The sequence below is a fragment of the Rattus rattus genome, chromosome 6, assembly GCF_011064425.1.
Source record: "Rattus rattus isolate New Zealand chromosome 6, Rrattus_CSIRO_v1, whole genome shotgun sequence".
NCBI classification, from domain to species: domain Eukaryota; kingdom Metazoa; phylum Chordata; class Mammalia; order Rodentia; family Muridae; genus Rattus; species Rattus rattus.
This window is the reverse complement of record NC_046159.1, coordinates 33,943,874-33,957,951: the sequence shown is the minus strand read 5'-3', so window position 1 is coordinate 33,957,951 and position 14,078 is coordinate 33,943,874. Positions and strand designations below refer to the sequence as shown.

Here is a 14,078-nt window from a genome sequence, read left to right as displayed (position 1 = left end):
TGTATTTTTCAATTTCAAAATATTCTTCAGTGTAATTCTTAAACGTGTTTAACATGTTAATGTGGTAAGATGGGTAATTAAAAATAAACAGATGTCTTAACTTCATTGAAGCCTGGTTGAGACTGAAATGCAATCATAGTGCACAGTCTACTAGGGTCAGGGCTCAGAGAGATTCTTCTGGAATGATGCTATGCTGGAGGGAGTGAAGCCTTTGGAGCAACTAGGCCCCTGTCCGAATTCGAGCCTGCCTTCTGTTTTAACTAAAGCGTGAGAAAAGGTAACTCACGGGTTTAAACTCACATGAAGAGTTCATTTTACATGTTGGCCCAGCATTAAGTATAGCCTCTTTGTGCCACCCGGATGTCACCTCTGAAGGCCTGAGAGAAACTGAACTCTAACTCTAACCCTGAAAACACAGTTACTGTTTGGAGCCACAACAATTGGTGTGCATTTCAATTAACAAATGGGTTTTAGTCGCCAATACACTACCCACAGTGTCAGAGGAGATCACCCTCCCTGAAGGCGTTGGTTGGTGGCGTCAGAACTTCTCATCTGGGCAGGTCTAAGTAGCAAGATCTCAGGGTGAATAGCAGCAGAGTCTAGGTATTGACAGCCAATATTTCCGGACATATCCTCGATGGTCTTAGGGAAGAAAAGGACTGATGTAAAACAAGGGCTCCAGATTGACTGCCTGGGACACAGGGTGAGGAAAGGCTTCGGGTACGGAAAGTGGTCACTCACCCCTCTAGCACCCACCATTTTCTTCCAGAGGAGTGAGCATATTCAGGAAAGCCACAGTTGTTGGCTCCCTTCTCCATGACTTCCCTCAAAAGCCTTTGTCTCAGGCACACTGATATCAGCAGGACATACGTAGAAAACCCTATTTTAAAATGACATTGAAGTCTGTGCTGCTTATTTTCATGTCACTTGACCCAAGCTAGCGTTGCCTGAAGGAGGGAACCTCAATGGAGAAGATGCTTCTAGAAGATCCCACTATAAGGCATTTTCTCAATTAGTGATTGATGGGACAGGGCCCAGCCCATTGTGGGTGGTGCCTGGGTTCTATAAGATAGCAGGCTGAGAAAGCCATAAACAGCAAGCCAGTAAGCAGCACTCCTCCATGGCCTCTGCATCAGTTTCTGCCTCCAGCATCCTATTCTGCTAGAGCTCCTGTCCTGCTAGAGTTCCTGTCCTGCTAGAGTTCCTGTCCTGCTAGAGTTCCTGTCCTGCTAGAGTTCCTGTCCTGACTTCCTTCAGTAATGGACTACAATGTGGAGGTATAAGCCAAATAAAATCTTTTCTTCCCTAACTTTATTTTTGGTCATCAGAGCAACTGGTTTCGTCAAAGCAATAGTAACCCGAACTGTGACAGGTTTTGTTGTTGTTTTGAGACAGGGTCTCACAATGTAGCCTGCCAGGAATTCACTAGACTGAGCTGGCCTCGATCTCACAGAGATCTGCCTCATTCTGCCTCTATGTGGCTGGAGCACATTACTCCATTTGCTAAGTAAGGCAAGGAATCTTAACTGTAAGTGCCTGGAAAGGTGAAGTCCTAATAATAGACTGTAGATCACACAACAAAATAGGTTGTATGTCTAATGCTTCCAGAGGGCAGAGAAAAGCTGGAGGTGTTGTCCTGTCTTTACAAGCACCATGTACAGATAGAACAAGTTCATCTGCTGGGTGAGGTCTGGGAGGAGGTGGGCACTTAGCCCACTAACCATTTTTAATCTAAAGCTTTGCTCTCATGCCCTTGGCAGCAAGATGACAGACCCCATTGTCGACAATGCTCAGACATAACAATATCCAAAAGAAGGGGGAAATGTTCAATCTCCATGTCTGCTTCGTTTTGACAATAAGGAAGACTTTTCCAGAAACATCTAGAACATTTGCTTTTACAGCTCTGACAATAATTGCACCAAATTCTTATACCTAAACTATTGCCAAAGGAGATAACGATGGATGCTTTGAAGTGAAGGGTGTGGCCTTCCTTAAGAGGAGTACACTCAGCAAATGGATGCAGAATTTTATTACTGTGGCAGAAGGAATGTAGTAGAGCATTAATTAGCATTTCACTACATCTAAGTGCCCCACTCTTAGTGTTACTATTTTTCTACCAAACCTCATGTGTCTCACCTCATATCTAAGTGTCCAAGTGCCTGCCTCACCTGAATGACAGCCTCGTTTTAATTGGCTTGATTTTACCCATGTATCTCCATTTCTCAGAGATGCCTTATTTAGAAAACATCACTCCTTCCTTGAAGCATGCTGTGGACTTCTCCTTTGGACTAGACTCCTTCCTCTGCTGTGTCTTACGTTGCTGCCATTCTTGCCTTTGTCCACCTTCTCCTTTAGTTAAGCATGTGTTTCATCTTCCCCAACCAAGCAGCAAGCATGATGTAGAGCCTATGATCCTCTCCACACTGTCGCTTCTCTTCCTGCTCTGTTGTCCAGTTACTAACGAATCAAATAGCATCAAATAGCTGAGCTCTGACGATCTGTCTAGTGTTTCGAGTCCTGCTACTTAGGCCCAATGTCTGTGTTCTCAGTTACCAACCATCTAAGGGAGTATGAAGCACGTGACGAGCTGTGGGAGACTGTGCACTCATTCTATTTACCTTCAAGAATCAACTCACGTGAAGGCCTGCATTCTTTGGAAGTTACTGAGCAGCAGAGTTGGACCATTGTGAGCATCCTCACAGCTTCTTCCCCAGCCCAGAGGACCCAAGTCATCCCAAAGCAACTGTCTCAAAAGCACAAGGCAATACAGGAAACGGGCCAGTTCTTCAGAACTGACTTCACGTCTAAAATTAAATCCAAACAGGTTCCTTGCCTTGAGGAGAGCTGACCTCGGGACACTTCAGGCTTTGGGATCTCCAAACTTTTGCCCCGGAATTCCACTCTCTTCATGCAAACAAACACAACCTGAATGCCTGAGACAGCTTCCTGTTCCCATGACGCTGCCTCTGCAGCCAGGATCTGTAAGCCCTCAGTCTTCATCAGGATGTCTATTATTGTAATGAAACACTATCACTAAAAGCCACTTGGGGAGGAAAGGACCTATTTAATCTTACAGTTTGTAGTCCATCATCATCCTGGAACGTCAGGGCAGGAACCTGGGGCCAGGAGCTTACTAGCTTGCTTTTCATAACTTGTTCAACCTGCTTCTTTATTACACTGAGGACCACCCCATTAGGGGTGGCATCACTCACAGTGAGATAAGCCCTCCCACATCAATCATCAATTAAGAAAAGCACCACAGGTTTGGCCGCAGACTAATTGTGTGGACATATTTTCTCAATTGATTTTCCCTCTTCTAAAATTATGCTTGCTTGTGTCAGGTTGACATAAAACTGGCCAGCACATGCTCATGCTTCTTCACCTGCTAATGATATCCTCTCAGTCTCTTGGCTGACCCAATTCAACCCCAAACACTCAGGCTAGTAAATGTTCTCTGAATCTATGAATGTCAAAGTAAACCAAAGTCTGGTAGAATCCAGCCCAATAATAGATTTTATTTAAGAACTACTACAGAAGGTAATGAGACACCTGAGAACCCTGGGGGAATCTTAACGTAATTTAAACATGTGAATATTTATAGCCAAGAAGCAAACATGAGTGAGTGGTCAGCAGGTGGAAAGTTACCAGGAGGAAGTTTGTACCCTGGCTAACCTGACTTCACAAGCTTGTTGCTTGAAAGCGAGCCAGGGTGAGACTTAAGAAATGAGCAGATCTCAAGGGGCAGGGATTCTCACTAAGCTGCCTTCATGGGGTCCTTGAGGAAACTGTGTTATGGAAAGAGAAAGCCAAAGGTCCTAGATGAGACGAGACCTGGAAGAGCCTGACCCAAGTCTGGCCAAGTGAGGAGTTTTCACCGCAACATAGTAGAGCCTGACACAGGAAACGGTTTGTAGCCAAAGCAGCTTGAAAAAGCTAGCAAGAAAACCTAACCAGTTCTCTGCCCTTGAGAAGCATTAAAGCCTATTTTTATGTGCGATCCTACAGCCTATTGTTTAGATGCTTAAGTGTCTCAAAGTGTACATTGTCCAAGAAACTACTCCGATGACTACTGGTATTGGTCTCCAATTTGGAAAAAAACATGTTGAGGCTTTGAAGTTCAACAGATATGGGTTCAAATCCTAGCTCTCCCACCAATAGCTGTGTGACATTGACCAGAACAACCCATCTCACTAAGCTTCAGCTTCCTCACCCCTTAACGTCAGCACGACCCTGACATCTTTTTCTTATTTTGTCTTTGGAGACAGTGTTCCTCTGTTTAGCCCTGGCTATCCCAGAACTCGCTCTGCAGAACAATCTTGCCTCCAACTCAGAGACTCTCCTGCCTCTGCCTCAAGTACTGGGATTAAAGGCATGCCCGGCATAAGCTTGATATCTCACAGGGCTGTGAAGATTTAACTAAGATGGATTGCTTACAGAGACCTGAGCATGGCCTCTGAGCCTGGTCAGTGGGTGCCTCAAGTTACATTTCCACATATCGGTTCTGTCCAATCCACAATGCAGGTGGAGAACCCACAGAACGCTAAAGGAAAAATGGCTCAACTGTCAACTTAGCTCAGTGGTTCTCAACCATAGAGCATCATCAGGGGACCTTTCAAAAATACTGTCTCCTAGACCAAGCACAGACCAACTAAATCAGTCTGAGCCAGAGAATGGGCCTTCATGTTTTCTCCAAACACAGAGCAGAGGGCCACTGTTCTGGATCACTCTGCCCACCTTGCAGAAGAAACGGGCCCAGAAAGGTGAACGGATTTGCTGTTATTTTCTTTTATATTTGATCTTCGTTTTAAGCTATCAGAAGACCTTGTGGGCTGATTCTATCAACCAATGGCAAGGTCTTTTCCAGCCAGCACATTAAATTGGTTTGGTTTTTTGTGTCCTCACCCAGTCCTCTACATTGCTGACAGGGTAAGACCCTGAAGGGTTGTGACAAACAGAGAAGGGCAAGATGGCGGAGGAGCATATCAGGTGAAAAGGATGTAGGGTCTGGAGACACCAAAAGTCACACTCTGAATATTTAGAAAGGCTGAGGTTGGATTTGCCCTGGCACTATGCATGATGCTATCCCAGGAGCAAGGCTCTTCCTTCTGCTGACTGTGCCTCACTTAACATCATAGAACACTGTGGCCTTACCCACTGCCTCAGCCCTAGCACAGATCAGAGGGCTGAAGAACATTCAGGAGTTATTTTCTGGGCACCTCTGATGAGCCGAGGGACTCCGTTTTAGAAAGATGAACAAGAAATCAGGTGCTTACGAGGTACCTGCCTTTACAGTGTTATCATTCTAGTGGGCAAGTATTTCTTCCTGTGACTGTCTCACCAGGACCTTTAAAAGGAAGGGTGATTCAAATCAGCAGCAGAGTACAAGAGAGTGTGTGGAATTCAGAAACAGGAGTGCTTAGGAACTAGTTGGTCTTTAAGAGCAAATCGTGGCTATATTTAGCAGCCATTGTGGATTCTCTCCCCGACGTTGGTGGCAGAGCAGAAGTGGTGCTATTGCTGATTGGCTGATAGCAGCATGGCATGTCACTGCTTGGCTGGCTGTTCACCTCATCTTTGAGGAAGCATGGACTGGATGAGTCAGTCCTTTTTCTTCCCTTGATGCCGTGGGTAGGAGGTTATTGTTGGTCCCCATCTAGGCCCTTCCTCAGATTAGCTCTGGATTTGGGACTGTGTACTCCCCACCCCTTAACTTAAGGAAGTTTTCTGTCTGGCTAAGAATTGGGTGTAATCCTAAAAGTAGAAGCCACAGAATCAGTAGGATGCTCGTTCGGCAAACACTTTGGGGCCAGCTTGAGCAGGCTCAAGCCAAGCCCAAGTGGAAGCACTTGACATAGTGCTTACAGCCAGTGGAAGAACCAAGAGTGGGGCAGCAAACTGAAGTCTCCAAATGTTAACACTGATGTACAGAGATCCTGGGCTGTAGCTCCTACATTAAACAAAACAAGCAAACAAGCAAAACCCCCGATTCCCTTTGAAGTAAATGGCAAACAAGTGAGCTGGCCCATGTAAGTGGGACCCGGGAGTCCTGAATCCTGTGGTCCTACTGTTTGCTATCAAGACAAGCTGGTCTTTTTCAGGTTCATTTAAGGGTGCAGGGGAAAGCTCATGTATGGGTGAACCCAGGAGAAAACACCGTCACAGGCAAAAGCTCTGCTCTCCCTTGCACTAGGTCCCCCCAGGCTTGCACCCTGATTCTCACCCTAGCTGCACTGTTTCTCTCCAGTGTTTTAAGGAGGCTCCATCTTGCTCAAGCTCTGTAAGGATTTCTGAACTGTCCTTTCTAGGCAGGACCGTGGAGAGAGTGGAATGAAAAGACACAGCCTCAGTACCAGAGAGGTCACCTAGCTAAGAGGGCAGATGGCCAGCACCTCTCCCCACCCCCATGCACCCCCCCCCCGCCTCAGAGTAGTTTTAGGATCCTCTCCAGGGGTCTGTGCTGTGAGGGGGTGGCACAAAGTGCTCATTCATTAGTGTCCACAGCAAACAGTCAGGAAGCAGTGCCTGCTGCCCCTGAAGGAGGTAATGGAGCAAGGACTGTCCTTGATGCTGTCAACTGAAATGACAATCAGAACTCCTCCAAATACTAACAGATATTTATAATAGCACAGCCCCACCATGGAAATCTATGTATCGTAGTGAGTTGGACATGCACAGATGAGGCAGAGGGAAGGTTTTAAAGGTAAAATTATGGGGAAGATTATGAAAGATTCCTTAAAGCAATAACCCAAGGCCACAGTGATCAGTAACAAGGGTAGTGCTCCTCTGAGCCTAGACAGAGCTGCTAAACAAATGTCCCTGCAGAAGTGTGTGTGTGTGTGTGTGTGTGTGTGTGTGTGTGTATGAGAGAGAGAGAGAGAGAGAGAGAGAGAGAGAGAGAGAGAGAGAGAGAGAGTGGTTTTTAGTAGGCATACACATGCCATTTTTTTCCTTCATAGCCTCTTGGCTTATTTTTGACTAAAGCTTGTCAAAAGTGGCCCCAGATACTATGGTTGCTTACACAAGAATCTTCCCTCTATACTCATCTTGTTCCCTGCACATGACTTACCTGCCCAGCCCTACTTGTCGACTATTCCCAGGGTGATGCAATGGGCATGCCATGTGCCCAATGCTGGAGATAAGTGAGAACACCAAGGTTGGACCCTTGTATGTGCAAGACAGACAAAAGTGAGTTCTAGGTCCTGTGCTGACTACATCTGTATTTTAGTTCATCCATTGCTATGAGTTAGGTTTGTGACAGACAGAGTCTTAAATTAGCCCCCAGATCCCCATCCTGTGATATGTACTTTATAAAATCTCTTGCTCTAGATGTGGGAAGACGTTGTGTTTACTATGGGACATCACTTTCTTGGTTAGGTCATATTAGTCTGTCATGATAGACAGAAGTTGACATAGAATTCTCTTGCTGGCTTTGGTGAAGACAGCTGCAATATTGTGAGGTCACAGGAATAGGAGCTGAGGGTGGCTTCTAAGAGCTTGGAGAAATCCCCAGCTGACTTCAAGCAAGAAAATGAGGGCCTCAGCTCTATACTCATGACTGTATTCTGCCTACCAATTGAGTAGCTTGGACAAGGACCCTGAGTTGCAGGGGAGTATGCAGCAATCCCAGAAACCTCAGTGTTAATGTTGAGGCCCTGAGCAGAAAGCCCAGATGTGTGTGCCTTGACTTCTACAGAGATTTCGAAGTTATCAGAGTGCAGAGTCACTGTGTTTGGGTTAATTTGATATGCAGCATTAGAAAAGTAATACAGCATTACAGTTAAAATACTTAAGAACCAGCCGTGCACTATCACAAGCCAATCCAGTGGACTCAGGCAGGGAATGACTTGGAGGTGACGGGCAGGGGCATACTGTCAGTCATGGAGGAATCCACTCATAGACAGAGACAACGATGCTATCGGTGAAACTGATGACCTAGTAAGAAGAGGTTTAAGGCCTATTACTGTTTGTATCGTTGACAACATTTTTCTGGTTGAACCCCTCTCTAAGTTACAAGCTCATCTTCCTCTAAAACCTCATTAGCAGTGAGAACTGATGAGCTAGTAAGAGGAGGGTTGGACCCACAGCCAGGGCTCTTGGGAAGCAATTTAGTATGGTAGCAAAAAGGAAGGCTTTGGTTCTACGGAGGGCTTGGAGTAGCACCCACATGGGTCTAAACTTGCCTTGGGGCAATAATGGGGCACTGTCGAATCTGTTAGACTGCAGAATAGAATGGCCAGGACTTGGCAGTCTTTAAAGCAACAGCTTTCAACCTGAACCCTTTGGAGTTGCATATCAGATGTCCTGTATATCAGATATTTACATTACGATTCATAACAGAAGCAAAATTACAGTTACGAAGTAGCAACAAAATGGTTTTATAGTTAGGGGGCGGGTGTCACCACAACATGAGGATCTGTATTACAGGGCTACAGCACGAGGAAGGTTGGAAACCTCAGAGGAAGATGAACTTGTGACTTAGGAAGGGGTTCAGTCAGAAAAGCCAAAGCATTATGAGTGATACAGAAAGAGTGATCAGGCCTTAGGCCGCACTGCTAGCCTTCTATTGTGAGTTGATCAGCTCACAAGAGAAGGTTCACTTGGGCTCAATTTCAGCGTTGCCAGTCTATGCTCAGCGGACTCAGTCTGTGGAGTATGTAATAGTACAAAACCACTGGCTTCATCGCGGCCAAGAAGCAGAGGAGGAGGATCCAGGGCCCCAATGTCTCCTTCAAAGGCACACCCTGTACAACTTAACGTCCTCCTGTCAAGCCCCACCTCTCAGAGTTTCCACTACCTCCCAAGAGCACCAAACCGAGGACTAAGCCTTTAACCATGAACCTTTGGGAAACACCCCAAGATACAAACTATGGCAGTCGTTGTGAGAACTGGCTACAAAGCCTGTGCAAAAAGCTGTGGTCTGTTTCTGGTGTTAGTAGTGGAGATTGTAGTTTGGTCAGGCACTCCCAGGAGGCCTGAAGTAGGGAGGGGCAAGGACAAGGGAGAAGCCACATGGATGAACCAGAATCCTGGAGGCCAGTTTGCCAGCCCTCAGAGAGAAGCCCACCTGCCTTTCAACACCCTGCTCTGGGGTGGTGGTGGGGGCTGGGGACTGATGATGTCACACAGTAGAAACACTGTGCTGCTGCACACGAGGGATACAGGAGGGTTAAGGAGAGGAGATGTAAGCACCATGGAGCACTGGCCTCAGATGCTAGCAAGGTGAGGCAGCAAGCTGACAAGAGGCATGAGTGCTCGGTGGGCACCAGAGCTTCCAAATCTCAGGACAATGACCTTATAAACCAACCCTAACTTGAACTGCACAGGAAAGGGGAAAAATCGTAGCTGGCTAAGACGATTCAGTCCAAACTATTCATCCTAATGATACAGATAGAAGTCATAAAGGGTTGGGACTTAGATATGATTTCTTTGCTATGCTTTGGGTGGGGTATCTCTTTAGGATCTTGGTCCTAAACTTGCTCTCTGTCTTTCTGCTGCCACTTTGCAGCAGCATCTCTGACAGCCTGAGAGCGTCCTTGACTGCCACAGTGTTCCAGCAATCACAGCGTGATACTCTGCACGAGGATACCAGATGCCACCCTTTACCCCTTCCTCTCCATCCTCCACTGCAGAGGCTTCTAAGTGACTTGAAGATGTCTCTCCGTGGTCCTCAACTTGCCCAAGGTCAGATCTTTGCATGGATCCCCTCTGTGTTACCTCCACCAAAGGCTTGGTTTATTTAGCCCTTTGGTGGTGAGCTGGGTAACTGCCAAAATGGTTAGTTTGGTTTGTAGATGGTAGACTCGTGGAGCTGTGATGTTTCCCTGTGGCTGTGGCTTCTGTGTAGTGGTTACTTGAACAATAGGTTGTGTGTCATAGGGGAAATGTCTAATTTCCCATGAGTGGCAGTGAGAACTTTAGGAACCGAATTCCTGTCTAAACTGTGACTTGTCTTTGCCCATGCACTTTAACATCCACTGGTGGATCTTGTCTATGGGGATCAGAATCATGAAAGAGCAAGTGCTTTTCTACTTCTGTGTGTAATAGCCCCTGACCCTAGACCTTAGCACAACCAACACCATGACAGAAATACAACTCAAGCCTTGGAACCCAGAGCAGAGGCATCACCACCGGTCAAAATGAAAGCAAAGGCCTAACTCACCAAAGCCTGTAGTCCAGCTAAAGTCCCTACATGTACTACCTTGATCTTTGGAATCTGTAGTTCCACTTCTGGCTAACTGTTCTGTCTGAGGTGTGACAACCTAAGATGGTTTTGTGTTTAAAGCTCACTCTGAGAATGGCTCAGGACTATACTTGGGTCCCGAGTACCCTGTGTAGTTGCCAGTCAGCTAATGGTTTCTATTGGCTTGAGCCTGTGTTCAAGTGGTCTTTTCTGGTAGATAAGACTCACTCTCTCTCTGTGTGTGAGTGTGTGTGTGTGTGTGTGTGTGTGTGCATTTCCACACCTGGAAAATATAAGTGGCAAGAACTGTTTTAAAGGGGAAAAAATTATGAAGTGAATTCAGCACTGTGCCTGCTTCACCCGTATGAGGAACTCTGCAAATATTAGCCTTTATTACTCAAACATGTAAACTCCTCTGAGAAGGCAGACGATGGCAGTTAAATCCCCCTGGTGATGTCATGGTCTCTGACCCTCACCATCCTGATCCTGAATGCTGAACATGCCATGAACTGTCCATCACTTTTGAGGGCACCTCCCTTGCCAGTTGCCTGTCCTATCTTTGTCAATCCCAGATGTCATCCTCTAAAGCAGGTCTCAGCTAACCCCAGAGGCTCTGTGGATGTGACAGCTGTGAGAATGAGCCTGAGGAACAAGCGGTGTTTTAGCATTGGCATGGGGTACCCGAGAGGCTGGTGACAGCTGTTCTGGAAGTGAGCAAGGGAGATCGCAGCAACTGTTGAGCTGCCGGGGGAACAGGGGCTCAGATTTGTATCTTTGTCACATAGCTGCAGGCCCTGTCCCCAACTCAGCCCCATTCTCCTCACTCAGCAGCTCAAGGAATGTGCCTTACCACTATAGCCTGACTTTTAAGTAGCCACAAGTATCCCAGCAGGGAAGGCCAATTGGCCACTGAGAAAGCAAGAGGTTCAAAGACAGAAAGTGCCTCACCTGAAAATCACATGGTCTAGCTGGCTTACAGCTCAAGTCCTCTTTGTCTTGTATAATAAAATCAACCTTCTGTTTTTCACCTTGCTCCATTTCTTAGTGTGTGTGTGTGTGTGTGTGTGTGTGTGTGTGTGTGTGTGTGTGTGCATATGTCAGCATCAGATTACATCCCTAGAACTAAGTTCATAAGAAAAACTCATTATTTAATCAGTAGAAGCAGAAAATGCAAGTAAACAGAAGTCTAGACTCAATCATAAAGACAACCAATTTCTAGACTGACACGCTGCAATGAGCACATGCTCATGAAGTCACTGGTCTTCCCCTGAACCCCGTTATTCTGTAGCAGCTGGCTTGACAGGAGGACGGTCTTTCTAGACTGATTCCGACACTAACTAAAGGGCAGCATTTGTAAGACTGGGGCAAGACGCCCTAGAAGGCTGCATATGCTCTCGGTTAGCATCTGATATGTGGTGCTGCTTCTCCAACAGCCCGAATTCACAAGTCCCGGAAATGAAAGCAGGAGTGGAACCATTACCACATACTGTTACCCTTAGCAACCTATTAGCAAGCCGTGTGCTTTCTTCCTCTTTGCTAGGGAGCTCTTAGTGCAGAAGGTGTTAGTAAGCATCTTGGGCCAGCTGTGGACGCTGAGTGCCAGGTAAAATGTGCCCACTGGTGCAATAATGACATGTCTGGTATGGGCGAAACAAGGCATTTTCTGATTGGATTTGAGGAGAGAATTCACTTCTGTTACTATAAACCTTATAGAAAGCCCGTGGCTGGAGCCTCCGGAGATGACTTGGTTGTTGAGTCTGCTCTTCAAGAAGACCTGGGTTGATTTCCGGTACCCACATGGAAGCTCACAACCATCTTGTAACTGCAGTTTCAGATCTGAAAACTTCTAGTCTCTTCAGGGCACATGTGCATGTGCATGTGAACATAGATATACATGTAGACAGAACACCTACACACAGAAAATAAGTTTTTGTTTAAAAGACCTATTGGCTGAGGAGGTTATAACCCTTAGTAGGGAAATAGCAGGATCTATCAATGTATCTATCTATCTATCTATCTATCTATCTATCTATCTACCTACCTACCCATGTTAAATGGACGTGTGTTTAACAAATTGCCTTCTAAATACGTAGTTTGTACCCAAAGGTTAGTGCTGCTGCCAGTTTTGGATAGAGAAGCTGTTTTTTTGGTTGGGGGAGGCAATGGTACTACCAAAACTTAAACCTGTTTTAAAAAGTACTCAGAATAAGTAACTTTGAATGCTCAGCCATAAATGGGATACCTGTATCATTCTGTAGAAAGTGTGGGAAACACTGTAGGGCTGGATAGAAGAGCTAAAGAAGGTCGAACAGTACGGGACAGGCTTTGGACACAGCATGGCCTTGCATCCATATTCACAGGTGTGAGTACCTGCACTAGTCTGGGCCTGTCAATCAGTGTCTTGTTTTAAGAGAGTTGGGGCTTACAAGGTCTTCCCCAACCCTGTTGATTTTCAGGAAGTTAATTAGGGAAGGAGCACATGAGGCCCTGTCATTTTTTGAAGATCTATAGGTAATTAACTACTGGCTGTTGGGGGATGGAGAGGCATATTCTTCAGTGGTGTAGCCACTGGCAAGGCACCCATACTTCTTCACCCGAGTTTCTCCAGTGAAACTCACTGGACCCAAAAAAGACAAGAAAGTAGAAAGTAGAAAGGTGTAGAAGTGTGTGTGGGGGTGGGGACAAGAGAGGAAAACAGGTGAATATGTGTCACAAAACAGTATACACGTCTCTGCTCCTCCCTGTTCCAGAGACAGCCGCATCTTCTTGTGCAGTGCCAGCCTCGTCTCATAGACAAGATGGTGAAGGTCGGTGTGAACGGATTTGGCCATATCAGGCGCCTGGTTACCAGGGCTGCCTTCTCTTGTGACAAAATGGACATTGTTGCCATCAACGACCCCTTCATTGACCTCAACTACATGGTCTACATGTTCCAGTATGACTCTACCCACGGCAAGTTCAACGTCACAGTCAAGGCTGAGAATGGGAAGCTTGTCATCAACGGGAAGGCCATCACCATCTTCCAGGAGCGAGATCCCGCTAACATCAAATGGGGTGACGCTGGTGCTGAGTATGTCATGGAGTCTACTGGCGTCTTCACCACCATGAAGAAGGCTGGGGCTCACCTGAAGGGTGGGGCCAAAAGGGTCATCATCTCCGCCCCTTCCGCTGATACCCCCATGTTTGTGATGGGTGTGAACCACGAGAAATATGACAACTCCCTCAAGATTGTCAGCAATGCATCCTGCACCACCAACTGCTTAGCCCCCCTGGCCAAGGTCATCCATGACAACTTTGGCATCGTGGAAGGGGTCATGACCACAGTCCATGCCATCACTGCCACTCAGAAGACTGTGGATGGCCCCTCTGGAAAGCTGTGGCGTGATGGCTGTGGGGCAGCCCAGAACTCCAGGTGCTGCCAAGGCTGTGGGCAAGGTCATCCCAGAGCTAAACGGGAAGCTCACTGGCATGGCCTTCCGTGTTCCTACCCCCAATGTATCCGTTGTGGATCTGACATGCCGCCTGGAGAAACCTGCCAAGTATGATGACTCAAGAAGGTGGTGAAGCAGGCATCCAAGGGCCCACTAAAGGGCATCCTGGGCTACACTGAGGACCAGGTTGTCTCCTGCGACTTCAACAGCAACTCCCACTCTTCCACCTTTGATACTGGGGCTGGCATTGCTCTCAATGACAACTTTGTAAAGCTCATCTCCTGGTATGACAATGAATATGGCTACAGCAACAGGGTGGTGGACCTCATGGCCTACATGGCCTCCAAGGAGTAAGAAACCCTGGACCACCCAGCCCAGCAAGGATACTGAGAGCAAGAGAGAGGTCCTCAGTTGCTGAGGAGTCCCCATCCCAACTCAGCCCCCAACACTGAGCATCTCCCTCACAA

At 46.7% G+C, this 14,078-nt stretch overlaps 1 pseudogene; it reads left to right on the top strand.

Annotated features, from left to right (window-relative positions):
- The first annotated feature begins 12,978 nt into the window (after positions 1 to 12,978).
- LOC116904637 lies at positions 12,979 to 13,732 on the top strand (annotated as a pseudogene).
- Positions 13,733 to 14,078: the final 346 nt, after the last annotated feature.